Source organism: Zootermopsis nevadensis, unplaced genomic scaffold (assembly GCF_977971745.1).
Source record: "Zootermopsis nevadensis isolate Lab colony 2312 unplaced genomic scaffold, Znev_1.0 Znev_ptg000005l, whole genome shotgun sequence".
Taxonomy (NCBI): domain Eukaryota; kingdom Metazoa; phylum Arthropoda; class Insecta; order Blattodea; family Termopsidae; genus Zootermopsis; species Zootermopsis nevadensis.
Window position 1 is genome coordinate 2420888 of NW_028259137.1, and position 27120 is coordinate 2448007.

General features: G+C 36.5%; 1 protein-coding gene across 2 annotated transcripts in view; it reads right to left on the bottom strand.

Annotated features, from left to right (window-relative positions):
* The window catches only part of LOC110829592 (alpha-2 adrenergic receptor), a 298408-nt gene that overhangs the window by 226186 nt on the left and 45102 nt on the right, over positions 1-27120 (bottom strand). Inside the window, exon 1 of one of the 2 annotated variants that reach the window (XM_022063459.2) lies at positions 6692-8320. The exons of the other annotated variant lie outside the window; for it this stretch is intronic. The gene's annotated coding sequence lies outside the window, so the exon portion shown is untranslated. Of the gene's footprint in view, positions 1-6691; positions 8321-27120 lie in introns of those variants that run through there. 2 annotated transcript variants of the gene reach the window in all.

Genomic DNA, 27120 nt, shown 5'->3' on the forward strand with positions numbered 1-27120 from the left:
ACAAAGTATTGCAGCTGGGAAATGTTTAAAGTATGGATAGTATAATCTTCTTTATCTGCTACCCCCTCATTCATCTCACCGCCACGCCTTTCATGTTTAACGGACGTCGAAAACACAGATTCGCCCAGCCTACTACACATAGATCATAGCGCCAGTGGTCATCTTCTGTCGTTAACACTGACATCTGCACTATCATGTCAGGGACGTCAAACGTGGAGTCCTGAAGAGTAATGAGTACTACCAAATAAAAGTCGAACAATAAAAATAAAAACGTGCAATAACTACGTTCTATAAATAATGGCGCTACAAAGGATCAGATTTGTTACGCAGCTAACCCTGAGGATGGCAACAGAGATTGTTCTCGAAACGTTGACAGAAGATATGGTTTATTCACCATTCAACCATCTGACGTGGCTTGTAACCCCAGAGTCTTTGATCAATCTACAAATATCAGTGTTCCGTAAAAAATATTGGTATTTAACATTTAAATTCTTATTTAAATTCTATAAACAGTAAGAAAATTTAATTGTGTGGGAACATGTGAGGTGGTAGTAACACTAGAACCAGTCAAGAAAGGATCGAGATATTGTATGAAGAATGATTTTTTTTAACAAATTTACACATTTCAATAAAAAGTAAAAATAACAACATGGCGACCATGCGAAATGTTGTACAAAAGCAGGAGTTCTCCTCCGGGGGCTTCCCCGGTTTCTCCGTGGCATCCCATTCACACACAGAAGAAGGCAATGGCAAACCACTTCTGGATCATCTGCCAAGAACGTATATGAACAGGTCCCAGTCCGAGAAAAGGATGGAAGGATCCTGTTCATATGGACCTGTCGTCAGACAGAACACTAAATAATAATAAGATGAGGTGGTCTAGCGGTTAGAACGCTGGCCTTGTAATCCTGGGGTCTCGGGTTCGATTCCCGGCGGTGCCCGAATTTATAACTTGTGTTGGGCAAGGCCGTGGTCTAGGCAACACGGAGTTTTCCTCCGTGGCATCCCAACAATTACTCCATTCACACACAGAAGAAGGCAATGGCAAACCACTTCTGGATCATCTGCCAAGAACGTATATGAACAGGTCCCAGTCCGAGAAAAGGTTGGAAGGATCCTGTTCATATGGACCTGTCGTCAGACAGAACACTAAATAAATAAATAAAACTGCGAAATTTATACGGTAACGATTCAAAACACCCTGTAGAACGGCTAACAGAGGTGGAACTAAATTAAACAAGCGAGCAGCAGACGCGGTACGCGAAATTAAAACAACGTAAACAAACTATAGACTGTGCATTTTGTTTGCTTTGAAATACAAACAGTTACCAGAAGTCACTCACTGTACACTTGCAAAATTATACCTTAAAACAAAAATTCGTTCACAGGAGACTCTGTAGTGACAAAGGCTAAACGTGAAAAAGGCATATCACCGGCTATATGATTTATTTCGTATCTCCATACAAGTGTACACCATTACGTCATGCAAAGCTAATGGCTTACGTTCTATGTAATTTATGACATGCTGCCTGAATTCACATGGGGTCAACCATCTCTAAATTAAATGCAGAAAGCTGGTGTTCTGAAATGTAAATCTCGTTTCCACGTCCATGAATTAAAGATCAAAATAGACGCCATCCTTCTTATAGGCCTAAAATATGAAAGGCTTCATCAATTAATAACCTGTACGACAAACCCTGTTTCAAATACCGACAGAAGACAGAATTTGCATATAAATGAATGAAAAAAGTACTGATAATATTTTCCGAATGCCTCCTTCTCAACTGTACAAATCTCAATGGAACTGACGGTCACTGACGAGTTAGAAGACGTAAATCTACGTATATTTCAAAAATTCAGAAATTACATTTCATTAAACTTCGTTAAATTGTCATTGTGTAGACAATAAAGTTAACGCAGATTCTTGTGAGCACGGTAATGAACTTTCGGGTTCAGGGAAAGTTAGAGAAATAACTCAGATTTGATTAGATCAAAAGTTAAAAGACCAACCAGTTAAGTACGTATTTTGAGAAAATCCATGAAAGCAATTTAATCCACGAACTAAACTTAATACATAATTGGGTCTACAACATAAAACAGTTAACACCTCGCCTAACCAGCCATTCCAGGCCTCAAGTTTACAGGAAACTGAAGAAAAGTTCATTTGATGGAGCTTCATAACTTGGGTTCTTCTCCACATATTATAATAATCAGACCAAAAAAATATTACATTGGCGGGGAATATAGCACACGTGACGGACATAGGAAAAGCAAGCAAAGTTTTAGTTGGAAATTCTTAAGGAAAGAGCCCACTAGAAAGACCTAGACTCAAGTGGAGGAATAATACAGAAATACGAGGTGTGATCGGAAAGTTTCAAGACTGCGCGTATAAAAACCCGTACACTTATCTCAGGTATTAAATTCATCCATCACCCTCGAAGTAGTTCCCCTGGGAGTGAACACAACGATCCCAGCGCCGCTGCCAAGCCTGGAAGCATCCCTGGAAATCTTTCTTTGTCAGCCTGTCAAGCACCATCTGCGACCTCGTATACCTTAAAGACTGGACTGGATTTCTCAGACTTGATAAGCTGAGCGACTGTTAGCTTTCCAAAAACCTTCGCTCCATGGAGTTAGACAAATAAATAACTATCCTTTCCTTTCGTTTGTGGTTCTTAAAATCAAATTAAACAGATTTAATTTAAGAAGGCATTATCATGAAGACTTGTATCGTAAATATATTATTTTAACTTTTCACAGCGTATTTACAATAATTAGAACATCTTTCCACCTGGGAAAGGTCTGATAAGTTCGAGCACATTCAAAAATATTTAATTGTTGCTACTGATTTACAATGTGTTCAATTTTAGTGCTACATTGGATCCACTATCGAAGTTTAAGATGCTGTTAAAACACTTCTTATTCTCGACTAGGTAACTAACGAAACTTAAATTTTAGTCAAATTAAAAGTTTCTGCAATATCTATTTAAAATTAGACGTAACAGTTAAAAATAGAAATTCGGCATTAACAATATAAGAGATTAATCAGCTGTGTTCGGAAATTAGGAAGGATCATAAAATTTACAGTTTCTGAAATGAATTATATAAAAAAATTCTCCAATTTATTATTTTATTAGTTTTATAACGAACTTCGTTTCTGTTATTGTCGTCAACAAACTCTTCCGATTGGCAGTACTGAGTAAAGTAAGTGTAGAATGTCGAGGACCGCAGGACAACGGAGTGCACAGTGGCGTCTCAGACCAATAAAAGCGAATTATACTGGCTGCTATTCTACTGACAAAAACAAGAGATTTAAGTGCGGTTACAAAGTGTGATCTAGTGGTCACTCTGTTTTACTTCTCTCTTGTTCCTGGAGCGTAAAACTATAAAAAGAAAAATTCTAAACACCACAGGGTCCATCTAAGCCCACAAACATCTTCCCATTGAACGTTTCAAAAAATTCCCCAAGTTTTATGAAACTCTAAGGTTTATTATCTTATTCATAAGAGCCCATCAATGGCCCCTATCCTAAACCAAATGAATTCAATCCACACCCTCAATCTATTACACAAGATCCATTTTAATATCATCCTCCCATATACGTCAAGATTTCCTTCGCGATCTCTTCACTTCAGACATTGAAACAAAATTCTGTATGCATTTCTCATCTCCCCATACTAATTTCATATTCATCGACTTCATTATCAAGGAATTATTTTATGATGAACATAAATTGTGGAGCTTGTCAATATGCAACTTTCTAAAGTCTCCCGTCATTTTATCTCCCTTAGTCAAAATATTCTTCTCAGCAACGTGTTCTAAAAGATTCTGTGCCAAAACAAAGTCACTAGCTGGGACGTGGATCGAGGACGGATATCCCAAATCCAGATACACAAAAAAACGTGATAAAATCTAATTAAATTAAACAACATACATATTATAAAATTATATAACAGAAAAATCAGTAATGCCAGCGAACACGAACGGCCAACACAAAACAAAAACCACGAAGATGAATGTGGGCGTCTACAGTCCAGGGGATAAATCCCAAAACGGGGAATTAGAGCAAAAATTGCTTGCCGGACCGACGTCGCAACGGGCGATATAGTACCCTTGGAAACAGCGAGGTGGCCTTCTTTAGTGAACGACGGGACACCTCAAACACCGAAGATATCGCAAAGAGAAGACTCGGAGGGCATAGGACTCCAAAAAAAAAACATTTCATAAGATCAACGCAGCAATAACAAACAAAACACGTGAAAATAAAATCATATACGTCGAGAAAAACCACGAAAGGTTTTTTATCGAATGGTATACACGTGAATTTCTAAGCACGCATCAATTGCTTTCTGTACCATTTTGAAAAGCGTAGAGTTATTTTCTTCTCACCCTGTATATAGAGCACGTCTTTCTACCTAACGACGAATTCATCACAGGTAAGGACATGTTAGTTTGTTTGGAGGTTCAATAACCGGCCTCCATCGGGGACAAGAGAGTAGCCCCTGACAGACATCGAAGTCTATTAGGTCTATTGGCACAAACTGAATACGATCCCACCGCAAGGACACAAGCTGATAGACTATGACAGACTCCGAGAAATGTTTGCATCTGAAACAACCTCTGTGAAGAATTGTAAATCACTCATTAACTTTCGCCGAGATGAAACAGATTAAAAGAAGGCTGCTTAACACTTTCTGAAAGTACCACCTTTACGTAAATATAATCTAAACCTTATTGAAAGCGTCCTATAACCCTCTGTTGCACAAATGCCTCATTCTAAAGTTATGCTCGACATGTAGAGTGAATTTATTCAACTGCTGAAACATGTTATCTGCTACAGTTAATTTACATTTAATGGGACAGAAATAGATCTGTCTTCTACATTAATTAATATCACACTAATGTAGTTCCATAAGGGATGAGCAAATTATAATCAGCTAAAAACGTCAATCTGACCCGAAGCTTTAGTCAAGTATTATAAATAATACGAACTTTATATCGATTCTTAACTTCTGATAGGTCTAAATCTCGAAAATATGCAGAAAAAATTAAAAATATATTAAAATAATTTTTGTTTTTGATACAGATTCGTGTTTCAGTATCTGTAGACACAAATAGAGACCATTTATTGCCTGATTTTACTAATTTTGAACTACGTGAAAGAAAATCGAGTAAGTCCTATACCAGAATAGATACAATGCTTGGGAACACAGGTCAAAATTTGGGGACATTTCCGAATTAGTAATGACTGTACAAACTTTTAAAGCTCAGGCCAGCGACCACATCGAAATGCCTCCTACCTTCCCCTGAGTAAAACTGATTTGTCTACCCCTGAGTTGTATGTATAATGAAGAACGAGACACATTAAGGTGTTACAAGTACTCAAGTCATCAATTACGTTCAACTCCACGTCTGCTATGGTAATGGAAACAAAATCTTTCTGAACAGACATCTGTCATTTAAAGGCAAACGTGGGCTTGCCCCTTAGGCCTATTCGACTTTCCACTCCTGCTTCGTAATCGGTAGATCCCGGGTTGAAATCTCGACCCGAAGATCGGCTATCCTCGGCCCCTCCAGGCAAATGCCGCTATAGAACCTCAAATTAGACCGGTCCCGCTTCCTTCCACATCCCTTCCAATTCATTATTCACTAACATCCTCTCCTTAGACGATAGAGCCTGAGACCGAAAGCGTCTTTAAATGAACTATATAATAAACACACGCCTTCACATCTCCCGGGCGGGAAATATCCCGAAGTGTCCACTTGTACTATATGTCAAACACAATGGACGTCACAATAAAATAAATTTTTCCCTGGGATTTAATTAAGCGCCAGGCTATGAAAATGTCTTAAAGAATGGACCTATAGCATAACGCATTAAACTCTGCAGTAGTCCTACAGAAGACACCCCCCTCGCTTCATCTCCAGAGAAAAAATAACCCTAGTATATAGTCCATGTTATTATTCCTGGCCTCTGGCCGGCGTGTTAAGGGAATGTAGGGGAAAGTAGTGGGGGAACGTTCGGAGAAGCTACTTACTTCACTACAGCGAGCTGGTTCGCAATCACTATGAAAAAAAAAAACATCTGCCATACGTATCCAACACTCGAGACACGCAGAACACAACTCTGGATTTTTATAGCTTTGTAGTGTAGCTGTAAGAACACGACTACAAGAAGACACTTTCACTGCACTATGGTATTTGAATAGGATGTATCTTACAAGCGGCCGAATGTTTGTCTGTACGTTGTAATCGCAACTGGGCTGTGTCACCAATACAACCTCACGTGTCTACAACTGCAGCGAAACTAACCCATACACCCCTTTTTTGATGCAATATCGAAATATGAACTCGCCCAAACCCACAGAGATAAACCATATACCTCTTTAACGTCACACAAGAATAAATAATGGAATCCTTGAATCAAAAACGTCATCAGAGAATTACAATACACTAGATCTACACTACACGCTACAATTGGTATCAGAACCTCATACCAACAAAATGTACAAGAGTTTAACCCTGAAACTTTCACCATTTGTGGTCTAATAAAACTACTCAAGCCTGTACCTGATTCGTCAACGTTTGATAGGCGAGTTAAACAAAGCCCCACCCTTCCCCTTGTGACTCTCTGTACTACGTGTTCGAAAACACTGGATTGACAATGAAACCTATTTTATACAATAACACTTACCACTGCTCCGTACACAGGACTCCTCTGGAAAAATGAACAGCGTAAAAATGTCTTAACACCACAGCACACAACACACGTCAGTCTGAAAGCTTCAAAGTAATTGATGTACGTTGAGCGGTCAAAACAGTAGTGAACCGTCTTCCTCAGCGAGAGCTCGCGCCATTCCAAAATGCAAACCTACCCCCTGACGCCTCAAAACTATCTGTGCTTCAAAATAAAGAAAGACAGTTACGCCTCAAGTAAATTATTACAAAGCTTATGACTAACAAATGCAGTTAATATATTTATTTAGACCCCTACCTCAACAAAAGAATCTATAAAAATACATACATTATTTAAAACAATTGAAGTTTCTTATGTGTCGCTTCCGGCAACAGCACACCCCCCCCCCCTTCCAGTGATCGACTCACCACATCGCTTTAATGTTTACCTCGTCTGATTCATCCCATTTGACCAAAATCAAATTTGTGTTATGCTCCAGTTTAACAAAATGAAACTTTCCGATTATCCCAACACATTCTTTGTCAAAAACTTCACTACTCTAATAAATTATTTAATCATCACAGATGACATATTGAACATATAAAAAATTTTCAACGCACAACAGAGTTACTAAAATAAAAAGATATACTTGATAATTTCTCTGGGAGTTTGTTCATGTAATTTTCACTAAGGATTACGAAAATCACTGGACACTATTTTAATCCGAAACTATTTCTAATTTAATCATAAACAATTCAAAATTAATAATCTTTGCCGAAATTGTATACAGTTCCTAGAACATAATTAAATTCTACACATTCCGAATAAATAAAATATTATCGGATACTTGAGATATATCGACGTATACTGATAGTCTATAATACGCATACTACAGAAATTGATAGTACCCTATCTGATTTTAATTCAATACACCCTTTGAAATTTGCTGAAGAAAAAATCAGATTATAACTTAAACTACTTGGACGTAACATGAAGTAGAAATTCGTCTTTGACATTTACAGTAAACCAACTACTACAGAATACACCATTTATCATGATTCACGCCACCTTTGGGAACAAAAACGAGCAGACATTGGTTATTTAGAAAGCAGGATGAACACAAATCGCATATATCGAAAATAAAATGACAGGAATAATATTTCATAATAAATATTCTTCGATACAACAGGAGAATTCAGAAAGACACAGAAATAAAGTAAACAGTCTTGAACGTCGGAAACCTTCACATACGTAGGTCTTCAAACTAGAAAAATAAGTAACCTCTTCAAAAGCACAGAAAGTAATATTGCCTTCAAGATATCAGTACAATAGGAAATCTCTTAGAACCATGAAACACAAAAACAAATATTTACAACATCAGTGGCAATTGCCAATTAACCCCACGAAATTCCCCCAAGAAGTACGCAGGCCAAACCGGGAGCAACTTTTATATGTACTTTTAAGTCACGATTACTTCGCACCTTATTTAAAAAAATAACCCTCGTATGTTGTTACACACAAAAACCGGAGAGAGACTTTGCTCATATACGTACATTACAAATTCTACACATCTCCGTCATATTTCATCACATCATCACATGAAAGACACATAAGCAGTTCATGCTACATGCTTACCTTAACCATTATTATTTAGTGTTCTGTCTGACGACAGGTCCATATGAACAGGATCCTTCCATCCTTTTCTCGGACTGGGACCTGTTCATATACGTTCTTGGCAGATGATCCAGAAGTGGTTTGCCATTGCCTTCTTCTGTGTGTGAATGGAGTAATTGTTGGGATGCCACGGAGGAAAACTCCGTGTTGCCTAGACCACGGCCTTGCCCAACACAAGTTATAAATTCGGGCACCGCCGGCAATCGAACCCGAGATCCCAGGATTACAAGGCCAGCGTTCTAACCGCTAGACCACCTCATCTTATTATTATTTAGTGTTCTGTGTGACGACAGGTCCATATGAACAGGATCCTTCCATCCTTTTCTCGGACTGGGACCTGTTCATATACGTTCTTGGCAGATGATCCAGAAGTGGTTTGCCATTGCCTTCTTCTGTGTGTGAATGGAGTAATTGTTGGGATGCCACGGAGGAAAACTCCGTGTTGCCTAGACCACGGCCTTGCCCAACACAAGTTATAAATTCGGGCACCGCCGGCAATCGAACCCGAGACCCCAGGATTACAAGGCCAGCGTTCTAACCGCTAGACCACCTCATCTTATTATTATTTAGTGTTCTGTGTGACGACAGGTCCATATGAACAGGATCCTTCCATCCTTTTCTCGGACTGGGACCTGTTCATATACGTTCTTGGCAGATGATCCAGAAGTGGTTTGCCATTGCCTTCTTCTGTGTGTGAATGGGATGCCACGGAGAAACCGGGGAAGCCCCCGGAGGAAACCTCCGTGTTGCCTAGACCACGGCCTAGCCCAACACAAGTTATAAATTCGGGCACCGCCAGGAATCGAACCCGTGACCCCAGGATTACAAGGACAGCGTTCTAACCGCTAGACCACCGTGGGCCTCCTTAACCATTAACACATAGTAAATATAATTACATACCACACCCTTGCTCTTGTTATTCATTACAATAATTTACATATTAACTTCACATCTTTATTTTACAGATTTAATTGAAGCTAACTGAAGATTTTAAATATTTAAAACACCACTACCGATTTAACTAGTGTAAATTACCGATACTACATCCCATAAGGATACTTATAAGTGTTAGTGAAAGGTGTGTCTGTACCATTCACAGTTTCAATGTTTTATCTTATCTATTATATACTTAATATTTAGCATATTTTATATTAATAATATTTAGCAAGATATGGCTGAATGAAAATTACTGTTTTATTCTTTACATATAATTGTGTTTCTAGCGTGACGCTGGTTAAGTCCACTGATGGGGTTGCCACCTTTTAGCTGTTCAACTAGAGAACGAAACAGAAGTCGTATGATGATGATGGTTTAATTATCGAAAGCTTCACACATATAAATAAACCACAGATTTTAATTTGACAATTTTATGATCCACCTGAAGATGCTCAAAGCTGGCAAATATATATTGGTTTAAAATAAGACACTTAAAAAATAAAAGTTCTGTAGACTGAAAAACACTAATAATTATACCGAATATAAGGCTTATTCACTGGCAATATGTGATATGACACTAATAATATAAGTTTTGCGTGGGCAATATCATATACTCTGAAAAATAACGTGTGTGAGTTTATAAATCTTGCAAGGTATTATACAAAATTACTAGGTATTTTATAATATATAAGGTATTTTAAAACCCAGACTTAAATAGTACTTTTGTAATAAGCTACTACCGCTCGCTTCTATTTTCACAAAACAATGCATATTATTAACACAGCTTTTGTTGCAGGGCTATCAAATAACTACTAACACTTTAAGATATCTTATTAACAAGCAGCTTGCAAAACTCTAAATCACATTACTACAATTTAAGAAGTCTAAACTGCACTGTTGAAGGCAGGAATCTGAAAACTGAGTCTCATAAGGAAACAAAATTAATGCTCTCAGTAAACACGTTCTTCACAAACCACTGAGATTTCTATATACGAAAAAGTAACGTAACAAATGTCTGGAGACATAGCTTATGAGGAATAATAAGTTGTCGTAACGTTGTGATTTTAAAAACGTCCACATAGAATTACGTATAAGCACTAGAATCAATCATAAGATAGTGTAATTGCGTCATATTTTGAATATTATAACAATTATTTATTTTAATCCGTCTGATCACAATATTTAAAATTTCTTATAATTACGATAATAAAATATCATTGATGTTCCATATCGATTGATCGATTTACATTTCGGAACATTTACACAACATGTTTCGGTTTTTATAAAACCATCATCAGGTGTAAAATATATCTAAGAACTTAAAACTCAATTATGATTTCTGTAGTTTTTTGGTGATGTTTCATTACGTTTGTTTTTCCATTTTTTGGGCGAAGGTGTTGTTTTTCTTAAATGTTATTAGATGTACATATCGGCCTGTAAGTAAATGATTGAAAGAAACACTAAAGAATTTGAAAGAATTTATAAATGATATTTTATTATCTTAATTATAAGAAATTTTAAATATTGTGATCAGACGGATTAAAATAAATAATTGTCACTAGAATCAAATTAGTAAAACATATATTTAAGGTATAAAGGAAATATAATTATACATAGTATACTGAAATACGTATTTCATTGTAGTACGAAAGTATCGTTAATAAATATAAGTTTGAAAGATGGTAGCTGTGTTCTGGGTTGTTGTTTAGTGTTGTCAGGTGAATGTTTAATGACGTTTCAGAGTTTCTTGCTATCATCATCATCACGACGATGAGTAAATCATCGTCCTAATGATCGAAACAAGAAACATATGAATCTATATGGATTAATTATTTATATTTAAGTTTAAAGTTTAAATGCGTCATGTTTGTGTTTTATAATTAAAATATATAATATAATCATCGTTACTACGATGAATAGCGCAAATTTTAAATTTTAACATCTGTAAATAAAGTTTGTGTATAGACCTGAATTATATTATATATTTTAATTATTTATACTATACAACATATTCTTCAAGGATCCTTGTAGGGCTGATAAGCTGGTAAAGATGTTTGATTATTTACCTATTTATTTAATATAATTTTACTCTTAGATGAAATATTGTAACAGAATGTTTTTAAAAGTGCTCTAAAGTGTTATGTTTTAACCATCGATCTAATGTGTAGAACATAATAAATTAGTTTTTAATTCATACTTTAATTATTAATAGAAAATAAGCCGGACACATTTCAATAAAACCTTACCTGCCACCTGAGAATGGTTTAGGTTATACCGAAACAAGTAGCAGTTCTACCAGACTAATCAGCGCGACCGCCCAAAACGCAGCCATCTTCAGACTCGCATCTGTTGAGAATCTGAAAGTCGCCGATTATTCATGGGGTGTGAACCCCATGAAATCGGTCAGTGCAGATACGTGTTTATGGTAAAAAGTTTAAATACTGTCCCTACGTGATAATAATTACACATTTGTTGCCTTAATTAAACAGTTTGTAGCTCTTAAAAATTTCAAGAAATGTTCTAATTTCATGAAAACATTAGAATGTACACAAAGTTATCATCCTGAGCTAACTTAATCCAGTTCCACTCTTCACAATATTTCTCTCTCGACTCTTTACTAGTCTATTTAACTGAAACATCGTCTTTAAATAAAATTCAATATTTTCTCTAATATGTGCTAATAATATAACCCTCTCATTTACCACTGAGTATCCAAGTGACTTTTCTGAAACAAAATACACAAATTTCTTTAAGATGGCTGTCTTTTGTCTCCTTGAGCAGTGTAATCTGAGAGGCGATACTGCTGCCTCCATCATCAGGCCTTATCGCCCTCATCATGAAGGTAGCAAGCACCTAAAATACGTCGGGTATCTACACTGAGACTACACAGCCGAAGACGACAGAAGACAGCCATCTTCATACTCACCGCCGTCATAACTTAAAATTCTACCTGTTTTCATGTTTCACATCACGTGTTCTACGTAATTATTTTATTTTGTTACTGAAAAAAACATTAAACAGACACTAATATGAACACCGATGATGAGTTTAATGCCGTGTTAGATATTAACAAGAAGAAGCAGTCACTTTATTTGACAATTACCAAGTGCGCTGTTAACTTTACTCATGTTCCAGGGTCTGTCCCAGGAACACTGTAAACCCAGGAGAGCATCAGCGTCTTTATATGCTCATCAGCACAAAGACATAATGACTAATCCGTCACAGGATAATTTTCTGAAGGATACCTAGTGGGTGTGATTTCCTCGATCAGTCAAAGCTGTACAGAAAATAATAAGGTCCCAGAATCTTTTCCGCGTTTGAGTGCCCAATATTCTTATGACCACAACATTTAAGACTATTTTAGGAATAGCGTACAGAGAACTTTCAATTCCGTATGTCTGTGGTTTCGTAACATCGTTACACACGAGTTTATTTTTAGCAAAGTAAATGAATAAAAAGGAAACGGAGACCCGGAAAATATTTTTGAATGATAGGCGATACCCCATTTTAGGCTCTGTAAAAATTCAGCCTTGATATCTTTCAGCATCGCGGATGCTTTGCGGTGAGGCAGGTAACGTGATGGTGGGAGAGACAAGGAGATTCGAGGTCTCGAAACTTCTAGCGTCCTACAAACCTTGATCACTGGACCAGACTGAGTCAGACCGTCGGTCACATCCCCCTACCTATTTTTCCCCAATCATTTGAACATTGAAAGCCAAATGGAGAGTTTGCCTGACGTCACGCGGAAACATTCGAACTGAACCAATGAGAAGCCACGTGAAGGTAAAGTGGTTGGTAATGTATAAAGGTTGAGGAGTTGAGGATTTAGAAAGCAGTGTAGTGAGTTGTTAGAACTGAGACGTGTTGTCTGTTTTTTGGACGGTGAGTGATAGTAGTGTGTGTGTGTGTACATCCTATCTATATGTGAGCTTTACTCTTACGTCTATGTGATCCGAGTGTGTGGTCTTCGGGAGTACAGAATTCTTCACAATCTAGTTAGTGGTGTCTCAAGACATGTTCTCCAAGTGAGTAAGATAAAATTCCTCGGCATGAAAATTAAATTTCGACTTAATTTTTTTAAAAAATGTACCTTCTGGTGTTATATTATAAACTTAAACATATAACACGAAAATTTTCTGATCTGTTACTCTGAAAAAAAGAACAAAAATTCATGATGTTTGAAAACATAATGATGAGGTATAACATTTTGATCAAATACATAAACAAGCAATTGAGAAATTTTTTGAGCACCATAAAGTGTAATCTTCACCCCAGAATAATCAACGCATGATGAAAGAGGTTATGTACATTACAAATGTAAAAATGTTGTTTGAAACGTTGAAAGGTAATAGACCACTTGGGATATCTACGCACAGATACGAAATTAGTTTAATGATTAGGATGTGCGGTGTGGTTCGAACTAAAGAAGTTTAGAGCAGGGTATAATTTCGAGCTTTTGTGATCACGACGCTGAACCGTCGGCTCCGTAAAGAAGCTGTTACGAAATGCTGACAAAAGGAGTTTAACACGTAAGTAAAATACACCTTAAAAGTATACTTACAAACAGAAAGTGTTCTTCTTCAATACACAAACTATTACACAATAATAAAATTTGTCCCACTCTTTTAACAGCAACATATTACATTAATATATATAATATATTATATTAATATTACTAACTAACTAACTAGATGGCTTACCGAACCCGAAGGTTCATCACCGAATTAACCAAAGCCCTCCACCGGACCCTGTCCTGGGCCAACAAAATCCAGTCTCCTTCAACTCCTATCTCCCATAGATCCCGCCTGAGATTATCCTCCCATCTACGTCTAGGTCTCCCCAGCGGTCTCTTCCCTTCAGGTTTCCCAACCAGTACCCGGTGCACACCTCTTGTCCCATCCATGCGCGCTACATGTCCCACCCATCTCACTCTTCTCGACTTAATCACCCTCACAATACTGGGGGAGCAGTACAGATTTTTAAGCTCGTCATTGTGCAGTTTTCTCCACGCCCCATCGTCTTCCCTCTTAGGCCCAAATATCCTCCTCAACACCCGATTCTCAAACACCTGCAATCTGTGTTCCTCCCTCTGAGTGAGAGACCATGTTTCGCACCCATACAAAACAACAGGCAAGATTATTGTTTTGTATACTTTAATTTTCAGGTTCTTAGAAATCAGACGGGAAGACAAAATATTTTGGACTGAGAAGTAGCAAGCATTTCCGGAATTTAGTCTCCTCCTAACTTCCTCACAAGTATCATTTTGATTTGTTATTGTTGTTCCCAAATATTTGAACTTTGTAACCCTTTCAAAGGATTTATTAGCTACCCTAAGATAATTTTGCCCGCCTGTCTTCTGATGACGAGATACTAACATGTACTTAGTTTTTTCTGAATTTACTTCCAGCCCCACTTGTCTACCAGCCTCTAGTAAAACTTCTGCGTTCCTCTTTATTGTATTTATATCGTCCCCCAATAAATTAACATCATCAGCATATGCCAATAGCTGATGTGTCCCGTTCAATTGCAAACCCTCCTGCCTACCTTGGACCTTCCTGATGGCGTATTCTAGCGCAAAGTTAAAGAGCAAGGGAGACAAAGCATCTCCTTGTTTTAGACCGTTCTTGATGAGGAATGTCTCAGATACATATTTACCTACTCGAATTTTGCTGCAGGTTTCATTTAAGCACATTTTTATTAGACCCACTAGCTTCTTTGGTATACCAAATTCAATAAGAATATTATATAGCACTTCTCTCTTCACAGAGTCATAGGCTTTTTTGAAATCTATAAATAACTGATGTACAGTCCCACCGAACTCCCATTTTTTCTCTAGTATCTGACGAATGCAAAAGATCTGATCAATCGTTGATCTGTTTCGTCTGAACCCACACTGATGATCCCCAATAGTTTCATTCGCATATGGGGTTAATCTTGCCAAAAGAATGTTGGATAGAATTTTGTATGAGGTTGATAGCAGCGATATTCCTCAATATTACATTTTGTTTAATATTTTTAAATTTATCTTTTAAATTTTCATATATTCTGCGAAATACATACTTTTAGAACTATATATCCTTTTTGTTGTAAAACAACAGATTCCAGGGGCTCATCAGGTTTGGGGCGTCAGGTTGCCAAACCTTATGTAAAAATGTCTACATTTATGAAAAATTTTGGTCAAACTGTGCTTAATTAAAATATTATTGGACAACGGCCATTTCAATTAAACCCCTTAAAACACAGTGGTACCTATATATGACACATTTTTAAAATTCAATAAGTAATCAGTTTAATCACAAAGTGTACGATTCTCAGAATAAACAGCGATTACTTCACTAAACAGCATTAACCAACTGATCTTTGTAACAGAGACGTATTGTATATATTCTTTGATACAGAAACTCATTCTTTTATATAAATTTCGTATTTATGTATTCAAAGGATATTGCTTTGAGCAACATAAGTTGAAACCTGTTTGTGTGTCCAGGTTGGAAATCCTGTTCTGACATATTTAATTAATTTCTACTTGAAGTAAATTTATTAGAGTTCAGACTGACGTTCCAAATTCTCATTACCGTTTATAAAATGAGGATACATAACAGTTCTTCTTGGAGGTTTGCGTGTGTTTTCCTGAATTACTCCAAATACGTTCACGAAGCCAACAACGTCAAATACAATTTCTGATATGCACGAACTAATTAAGAAAAGAGTAATTTTTTTTTCCTACAAATAAATTGGCATTTCTAAGCAGATATCAGTTCAGAAATGAAAGAATTAATCATGACAGCCATAACTTATAGCGATGTATTTATAAAAATATAATGCTCTTTCCTCAACGACGCAGTTAACAACGTCTTATACTGAACCTCAAAGGTGATGACTTGGCAAGCTTGCACAATTAAGTGCTTCTTCGTGCATTAAAGTCTCTGCATCTTCAACAACACAGCTTACTTAAAATTTAATAAAATTGATAGTACAATTCGTGGTTTTCTGTGAAACACAGGCGACCGTACCAGGATTACGTTACATTTTTCTGTTCAACTTTCGTATTTGCGACGACAGAACTTGTTGGACAGCTTTCCCTGCGTGTCTGGAGTTACCAATAAAGCGTTAGAACTAGTTATGAATGCAAGCGGCTTATAGTCTCCATCCTCACGTTGGAATAAACTATTTATTTATCACATTACATACAGCCTAGTGCACCAAACTGTTACTCCTGCAGATGATAAACCTCAAAGACTTCATAGAAATAAATAAACACAACACCAGAGTAAGAGTATAGTTAATAGACCTGTTTTACCAATGACCAGAAATAGCTCATTGATATATACATTGATTATTTAACGATGTTTCTAGATGTAAATGTTTCTAGCCGACTGACATGGTGATTGAGATTGCGCTAGTAATATATTATTTTATTTATTTAGTGTTCTGTCTGACGACAGGTCCATATGAACAGGATCCTTCCATCCTTTTCTCGGACTGGGACCTGTTCATATACGTTCTTGGCAGATGATCCAGAAGTGGTTTGCCATTGCCTTCTTCTGTGTGTGAATGGAGTAATTGTTGGGATGCCACGGAGGAAAACTCCGTGTTGCCTAGACCACGGCAACTTCCTTTGCGATAAACTGACAAATTATTATGTCATTTGCAGTCATATATCGAACATAGAGATTACGCAGTTAATTAATTTAAAATGTCAGAATGATTGTCAGGGGTAATCCACAGGGTAAACATATGTACGCTATGGTGGCATTTGCCAAGTGTGTCATAGTGAAACCACAAAAGTCTGAATCACAAATTCTGACTGTATTTTCTGAAATGATAATGCATTGGCATAATTTGATATAATGTATTTCTTAATAAAGGAAAAGGCAGTTCAATCTGTGAGAATCAAGAATGACGAGAAGCCATCTTTAAAAAATATATTAGAATAAGCTTCAATTATTTAAAGATACGTTAAATAAACTACGTTTCGCATAGCACTGTTTAATACAGAATTCAGTGTGATTTTTTTTTCGATTTTCCTTAAGTCAATTCTAATGTATAATCAGCAGCGGTTTGGAATGGCATTAAGCCCGATACGTCCATAGTTTTGTGTCTGAAGTAATGATGATATTAATCATGAAATAATAACAGCAGAATTTAATTCAAGGATAAGATGGGAAGTTGTAAGTTGACTCGAAAATTCATGTCTGTCGCATAGATTACAAATAGAAGAACATATTTTTCTGTTCTGCATTCATTTAACATCGAGTAATTCGGAAAATCTTCGTAAGTTTTGTGTTGAATAAAACTATCGGGGTAAAATCAATTCGCGTGAATAATTTGTGTTTAAAATATCAATATTTTAATTAATTAATTAATTAATGGGAACCTAATATGTGTACAGCCACATAAAAATATTATATTCGTTTTACTAAAATTTCTTTTCGGGGTCAGTCTACAACCGCATTCAATTACACACAAAGTTTCTTTCAACAAATCGTAGAAAGTCTGAATCTAAACCTCAAGTCCTATCTTTGCATTTATGATAGAGAAGAGATGAGAAGGAACTTTTGATTTCATGATACAGAAAATAAAATGATTTCGAAATTGAGTCATTTTTAAATAAATTATTACTTGATGGTTACTAAGGTGATATTGGGTGGTAAGAAGGCTTAAGAAGAAGATTGTATAATGAACAAATAAGCAGCTTCATATACACGTCACAAGATATTAAGAGTTTCATAATATCAAGGCTTCGGAGTGAGAGATGAGAAAATTTCAACATTTAAGGTTGTAAAACTTAAAAGGAGGCCATTTGTAAACCTGAAAATAGCTGGGAGGATAATATTCAAATAGATCTCATAGAAATATAATAAAAAATGTTGTTGATTGGATACAAATGGCTCAGGATGTGTACAGGTTGCGACCATCGGGTTCAATAAGAGATAAAAATTGACTAACTGAGCGACCATCAGCATATCAACCTTGAGGTATAGGCACAGATAGAAGTCAAATATTAAAACTGATATTAAACATGGGATTTGAATTGGATTTATATAGCGACATTTAACACGCCACTGTGAGTAGTAGCATGTTGGAATAAGAAAGGGAGAGAGAATTTCTGTCCTTTAAGGTCAGTTTAATTACCGCGATATTCACATGTTTCTTCTTTGCAAACTTAGACCAAACTTATTTCGAGATTAAAGAGACTATTGAAAATCACGTCGATGCTGGTCGTAATACCTTCAAACTGTCATTACACTATAAAGTTATTAATTTCCGAGCAAAAATGTAAATATAATTTCAGCTTAATGAACTTACTGGCAGGGACAGAAACTCTGATTTAACTTGCGTTAAGGAACATCCGTCCAACACAGACAAGTCTTTTACTTACATCAACGGTCGCTGTAATTGGTTACATTTTATTGAAAATTACGTTTTTTTTTCCTAATTATTTATATTAATATATTTAAAGACGCTTTCTAAACTGCATCCCTCAGATTATATAAACAATTATTTATAATTCAACCGAATAAAACTACAACCCTCAAATTTAAACATCGTAAAAATTAGTTTTAAATTTGTTACTTTTCTGCACTAAATCTTATTTTAAATCCATAATTTCCTGTAACTACAATAATTAATACAGAAATAATATAAATAATAAAATTAATAATAATTCTACACGAGTCTTAATTTGTGGTATTTACAGACAAGGACCTTGCGTTTACTTAGTTCTAAGGTAGGCTCTATGAAATTATTTTCTTCGTTATTTATTCGCACATTGAAATACTTTAATTAATATATACCTCCTACACATTTAAAATATCATTTACTTCTGTTTTATTCCATTACATTCGTCTTCACGTGGACATCTTCGTGAATAACACTTCGCTGTTTTCCGTACATCTCTGAAAAATACTTGAGATAATTACTAATTGCCCACTGTTATTATCTACCTGTCAAAGGAAATTTCAACACAAGAGATGCAGTTCTATTATCGAATCGTTCACATTTTTCATAAATCGATTAAAATCATGATAATATTAAAACTAAAATGTAGAGGATAAGAAAATTTCCTCTGGCACATGTAATACGAAGGCGTCGAACCCGGCCCCAAGAGAAGCTCTCTAAACGAACATTATGCTTCGTCTTCTTTCATAAAATAAAGCTATGAGCAAGTTAACACAGCTGGTCTCAATTGAGCTGCTTTAGGAATGCACGTGTGTTCGGATTTTCCCGTCCAAACTAAGTATCCAACACTTCGGAGAACACGTCGCCAACACTAGAGACTTTTCAGAGCCAAACCACAGTTTGCATCACTGTCTCATTCACAAATCTTCGTCCATAAAGATAGAGATAGTCTCCGAAACGTCGGCGTTTTACTTCGTATCAAGCGATTAGCCACCAGGAAATAGTGTAAATCACTGTATTTTCGACTAGTGTTTGGTTTTAATTGTAGAAAATTTAATTTTTTATAGATACATAATAAAATATAATCGAGATTATGATAAATTTGCGATGAGACATTCAGCTAACCTTCAAACAGTTACATCTCTTTAATAAGGAAATTGAAGCTTCTGATGTCGTTGCGTCCGTGCGAGTGATGTAATTCTCGGAGGGTCACTGAGACGGAAAAACCCCAGATCTCCGATCTGTACCCAGCCAGCTTACCGACTGACCTATCACGGCTACAAGAAATTTCATCGTGTCGAAATTTTCAGACAGCATTGAGCAAACCATTTCGTCTTATATCTTCAGTGCCTTCGGATTCTTTATGTTATAAAGTCACGCACAACAACTTTTATATGCATTGTTTAATTTTAACCGTCTAATCACAATAAAATATTTTATTAAATATTAAAATATTAAAATATTATTACTACAATTAACATTTAATATTTAAAATATTTAAAATATATTAAAATGATGCTCTTTCCATCGAAATGTTCGATTTACAATTAGAGCATCATCTTTTTCACGACATGTTTCGGTTTTCAATGAACCATCTTCAGGTGTATAATCGATATAAATTCAAATATAATATTTAGAATATTACATTTGAAGATGGTTCATTGAAAACCGAAACATGTCGTGAAAAAGATGATGCTCTAATTGTAAATCGAACATTTCGATGGAAAGAGCATCATTTTAATATATTTTAAATATTTTAAATATTAAATGTTAATTGTAGTAATAATATTTTAATATTTAATAAAATATTTTATTGTGATTAGACGGTTAAAATTAAACAATTATAATCATCACAATATGACGCAACATTATCATCTCAACTTTTATGCACTCTTGCTTGAAAGCATCAGTCTTCATTTCGTCCTCCAGCACTGTTCCCCTCCACCAATCCTATTCCTTGTCCAATAAATTATTTTTAAATATAACTGTACCCCATTAAAATGTTCTTCCACAGGTTGTATAGAAACACGGCAGTAATTGGTTGTTAGTCGGTTAATGCACAGCATTCATAGCAGTAGCGCTGTTTTCCCATAACAATCTCTTGAAGTAAAAGCGGGTTAAGGGACTTTAATAGGTTTGCTGCATTGCATAACAAAAAATTCGAAGGCATTGAATATTCACTATATGTTTAGGTCAATGACTTTACAGGAAAATTTTCCTGATCCACTCTACAAACCCCCCTAGAGCCAATAAAAGAACCGTATACTCACGAAGCCAAGTCAGTTCCATCCACCTCCCATCCTCAAAAATTACATCGGAATCTTACCACGTGAAAGTTTTTCGAAGTATTTTTTCGACAAGATTTCTCCGTACTCCTTCATTTTCTCCAGCGAATCACAACCTTCTACATTTCATTAACCTATTAATAATATATTACGTGTCTTACAGATTAAACACGAAATTCCTCACATACCTTTATCCTCCTCAGGTTCAAATATTTTCCTGAGAACTTAGTTTTTAAACACTTCTATAATTTATGTACTTTCTTCAAAGTCAAGAGGCCAGATTTTAGGTATACAGAAAGCTCCAAAATATTATTTATTGTTATTTTTAAAATTCTTAGAATTCGAAGTAAAAATAACAGTTTACGATTACATTTGTCATGATGACATTAATATATGCGTGCCAATGATAAATTATTGGGATCATTTCACATCGATATTTCTCGGTACTACAGCGTTACTGGACAATGTCCTGGTAAATCCCTTCGTGTGAAAACGTCTGTCTCCAATAAAGCACACGGTTTGTAGAATCTATTAGCATGGCGACGCGACTTGAATTCTCTCCTGCTCTGACGTCAGTGACCAATCCCATGAGCAAACACCTCTGCTTCTACTGAATCTTTCTGAATACAGACGAGGAAAATACTTGCACAACATAACGGATGTGAGCTCGTGTGTACATAAAATATAGGTAATTTGCGTGTCCCGAATGAATAAAAAATATTACATTACTTTGACGAAAGGTATTACTTGGGAGAAATACGTAGATGGAATAATAATATTAAAATAAATCTTATAGATATAGGAATTAAATATGTGAACGAATTCAGTATTACTCTGATGATGGATGCAGTAAGCACCTCTGAAACGTCGGTCAAATTCTAGCAGTATCAACTGAGGAATATCCAAGGAGTAATTCATCTTCAGGAACCTATTCAGTAGTGTAAAACTAACTGTCCACCCCTGAGCTAAGTAGGTCTTCAATTATAGGTCCTCAGCCCGCGTCCGACAGATGGCGAGCGTCCCATTCAAATTTCAAAGCACAAATATACAGAGAGTTTCCATCGAAGATTGCCGGTGAGTCAAATGGAAATATATTGACTTCGATAAGACACGAGCAACAACCCGAACTGGAGTCACCAGTGGCGAAGCGTGGCTTTTTTCAAACATGTCAGCCAAATCCGAAGGCGTGGAAGAACGTCAAATTTTGAGAAATTCAGTATCGTATTTAACCTTCCATTATGCACAATGACAAAATCCAGAAATATGATTCAGCGCGTCAAAAGTCAGCACATAAGTAGCCTGTTAGCAGTCGAGGTTTGGTTAACATGTTAGCTTGGAAGATCATGTATTTTCTCCTCCCCTCAAGCCTACATGATATTTTTATTTATTTATTTATTTATTTATTTAGTGTTCTGTCTGACGACAGGTCCATATGAACAGGATCCTTCCATCCTTTTCTCTTCTCGGACTGGGACCTGTTCATATACGTTCTTGGCAGATGATCCAGAAGTGGTTTGCCATTGCCTTCTTCTGTGTGTGAATGGAGTAACTGTTGGGATGCCACGGAGGAAAACTCCGTGTTGCCTAGACCACGGCCTTGCCCAACACAAGTTATAAATTCGGGCACCGCCGGGAATCAAACCCGAGACGCCAGGATTACAAGGCCAGCGTTCTGACCGCTATAGTGTTTTCTAATTGCGCCTGTACACACAGGCGAGGAACTTACCACACTGAACCACAAAAAGAAAGACTTTTTTATTATTATTTTTCGTTGTTCAAGATGTTGGCAAGACCAACGAGAGTTACATCGAAATGAGCTCCATTTGTAGTTCGACATAGGATTATATGAAATATGTAAACTCCGTTTGTCGCCATCTACACCTATTTCATAACCTATCCTATGACGATACAACATTACGGATGTGACTGTATTTGCAAACAGCCATTTTGTCCACACTTTGAAGGAACAAGATGGCGTACCTTCACGTTTAGTTAACGTTATGTGACAATCAGATCAAGTTTAAAAAAAAAACTGAAAAGATGGAAGAATGAAAGTACAGTTTCTTCAAAAATTCGAGTAACCTAAGCATTTATTTGTCTGGATTGAATAAACAAACTTTCGAACGCCTGAGAATTGGACCACTCGAAAGAGAGGTTCAGGTGTCCTCCTTATCAGAACCTTTTTACTAAATGATCTAGCTACTTTATTACAAATAATTTCACTCGTCCATACATTCTTTGAGGGTCTTTTCTTCATCTGGATTTACATGTCTGTGCTTTGTGAACGCCATCACTTTCAAACCTGTTCTCTTTTAAAAAATGTTCTTTGAATTTTAATTAACATAGTTACTGATTGACTAGCTGACTAATTAATTCTATGCAGTAGAGTCCTCTTTGAGAAATAATATAGTCAGCTGAGACATTAAAGGAAATTCTCACCGTTTATGGAGCCCAGAAGCTCAGGAGAAAGATTTGTAGAAGAGCAATGTGTGGACAGGGAGACATACGAACATTGTCAAAAAATATAAACCTTTAATTCTGCTTGAAATAAATACGTTTCAACTGATGAATTTCTAGTCATAAATTTATAGTCATCGGCCTTCGACGCGGGTCTGCACTACCAAGGTCAAAGTTTTTCTATCAAATAACACACAGTATCATATTTGCACAAGAGGTCTCTCTAGGACTCTATCCTCAGCCAATATCAAGCCTTGTGCGAAGTTTTGTAATTGATAGCTTTACACGGTAACCACTTTTGAGTCCTCATTAAACCCCCAAGCTGGAGGACTTCTCCGCAATTCCTTATTAAACAGATTCCCAGCTATAGATATGTAAAGGACGTCTCCTTCGTCTAAAATTTGACGGCGTCCCTTTCTGAGGTGACAAGGGCCGAACTTTCCATAGTCTTTCGATTTCACACGACCCAAATCCCTAAAATAGATCTATAATTCAGTGTTAATAATATTCTCAGCACAGAATAATCACAACAGGAAACGCGTCATTTCTGAATAATGTCCGATTCTATTTATCAGGCATACGAAATCAAATAACTGACTGTCTACCAAGTAAGATCCTTAGAAAGGATTAAAGTTTAACTTATGAGATCCAGTTTTTCTGACTGAATCTTAACGTGATTACTCTCAACGTGAAAAAATATAAAAGACTGGAATATATTTTTTAAATAACTCGTCATTTCTTAAGTATTTTACGGAAAGTCGTAGTGCCACAGTTAACAGCTCCCAATTCGTATTTGGGATGTCTTAGATTGGATTATAAACCTGATTATCGGATAGTCCGAATTGACGTTTAGATGAGAAACGGGTCTTTGTGACGTAAGTTAAGTGACACGAAGTGATGTTATTATAGGTTATTTCGAGCTCCAAGTCTATGGATAAAGTACAAACATATTTAGCTAAAACTGACCACCGACCGTGAAATTTCCAGAGAACACAGATCACATGTTATATCCTGATTTGTTTAAAAATACGCGACCTGATTAACAGCAACGTAGTATAATAATCGTATAGATTACTAACTCATTTAACAGTGACATTCCTGTAAAGTTGGCAGTAAAGAAATCATCCGTCTTTATTGAGACACTAATGTTCATTAACGCATTCACAAAACCCGTCAGAACAAATTACTCTGAGCTATATCAATGTACGCATATATTTATGAAATTTAGGGTCTTTAAATGTCACATAACAGCGACTGGCTACCGCCACGGTGGTGTAGCGGTCAGAACACTAGCCTTGTAATCCTGGGGTCCCAGGTTCAATTCCCGGCAGTGCTCAGATTTATAACTTTTGTTGGGCAAGACCGTGGTCTAGGCAACACGGAGTTTTCCTCCGGGGGATTCCCCGGTTTCTCCGTGGCATCCCAACAATTACTCCATTCACACACAGAAGAAGGCTATGGCAAACCACTTCTGGATCATCTGCCAAGAACGTATATGAACAGGTCCCAGTCCGAGAAAAGGATGGAAGGATCCTGTTCATATGGACCTGTCGTCAGACAGAACACTAAATAATAATAAGATGAGGTGGTCTAGCGGTTAGAACGCTGGCCTTGTAATCCTGGGGTCTCGGGTTCGATTCCCGGCGGTGCCCGAATTTATAACTTGTGTTGGGCAAGGCCGTGGTCTAGGCAACACGGAGTTTTCCTCCGTGGCATCCCAACAATTACTCCATTCACACACAGAAGAAGGCAATGGCAAACCACTTCTGGATCATCTGCCAAGAACGTATATGAACAGGTCCCAGTCCGAGAAAAGGATGGAAGGATCCTGTTCATATGGACCTGTCGTCACACAGAACACTAATAATAATAATAATAATAATAAACAGCGACTGCTCGTCAGAATTTCTCAATTTACTCTTAAGAGTCGTCATCTCATTGTGAACTACGCTTTCTTCTAACCGCACCGAAGACTTGTCTCTCCATGTTTATAAGATATTCTCGAAGAACGATGCAGGCGGAAAGCGATTATGGATCTTTTAAGTTCGTCTCCTACAGAGAGATAAATTTGTGGACGTATTAGGGCAACATGTCCAACTGTGAATTTCATACTCTTTTGTCTTTTCGTCTGCTACACGAGAATGTAAATATTAAATTCCAAAAACAAAAATTTTACCTGTTTTTTTACAAGTTTAAAATTTGGTCACTTACATTCAGGGTAGAATACAAATTTATTGTGTCTGAGAAAACGGTGCTTAGGACATTTAGTCCTAAGACGGACCAAGTGTCAAGACCCTGGAGAAATCTGTAGAACAAGTTACCCCATAATTTGCATCCTTCACCAGATATCATTAAGGTATTTATTTATTTATTTGTAGTGTTGTGTCTGACGACAGGTCCATATGAACAGGATCCTTCCATCCTTTTATCGGACTGGGACCTGTTCATATACGTTCTTGGCAGATGATCCAGAAGTGGTTTGCCATTGCCTTCTTCTGTGTGTGAATGGAGTAATTGTTGGGATGCCTCGGAGGAAAACTCCGTGTTGCCTAGACCACGGCCTTGCCCAACACAAGTTATAAATTCGGGCACCGCCGGGAATCGAACCCGAGAAGGAAAGCGAAGTGGGAGAATCAAGAGATGCCTACAAAAATTTTGATTGCAAAGCATAAAAAGAAGATAACATTCACTCTGAAGACCTAGGCGCGGATCAGAGCATTATAAAGTATAGAAGATTAGAAATGTGTGGATTGGATTCGTCTGGCTTAGGATAGGGACCAGCGGAAGGCTCTTGTGTACACGGCAATAAACATTTTTCTTCCATAAAAGGCGGGAAATTTCTTGAATAGCTGTGGGTCAGCTAACTACCGGCTTCTCAAGAAGAATTCTGGCCTATGAAATTTGTTTGCTTGTTTGTTTGTTTGTCAAGGAAGGAGAATTCTTAAAAACAAAACTTATCATGGATTAAAACAGAGTTCTTGAAAACCCAATCGTCTTTTCCTAATAACACGTGATGTACTGTAGACCACGATACGGTCTCATTCCTATCCATTGTCTTCAAATAAAATTTCTTAGACAATTAAAATTTACAAATTACAGAAATCAGCATAAAAGTATCAGATCATGTCTTGTAACGACAGAATTCTGTTACACTCCTTATCTGTGAAAACACTTCTTTTGAAGTTGTAGTTCTCAAAATAGTTTTCATCAATATATACTAACAATTTGTCGGTTCATTTAATGACATTTCGTCACAAGTGTTAACAGTGCCGAATGACAGGATGATTATGGTTGATGGAAGAATGTGGATTTATCACATTGTAAGGTAGTTATTATGGTATTTAGACTACTGAAAATATCTGCTTTCTGGGCCGAGATTCAAGCCAAGGAACTTCGAAATACGAAAGCGTCTTATCATATATGACACAAGGTTTACATTGTCTTAGATCAGGTCGGACTATATTAAAAAATTACAACATCAAAGAAATAAATTCTACTGAGAGACTAAGTAAAGGCGAGAATAATAAATATTTGTACTGAATTTTATTCTCGTAGTTTAAGCAAAGTTTGTCTATACAGTTTACTTATTTGGATGGCAATATTTCATATCTTTGTAAGGACTTCGAAATATGAAAGAAAATTAAGTTAGAAACTTTTTTCTGTGACTTTACTTTTAATTTTAAATTAAATTGT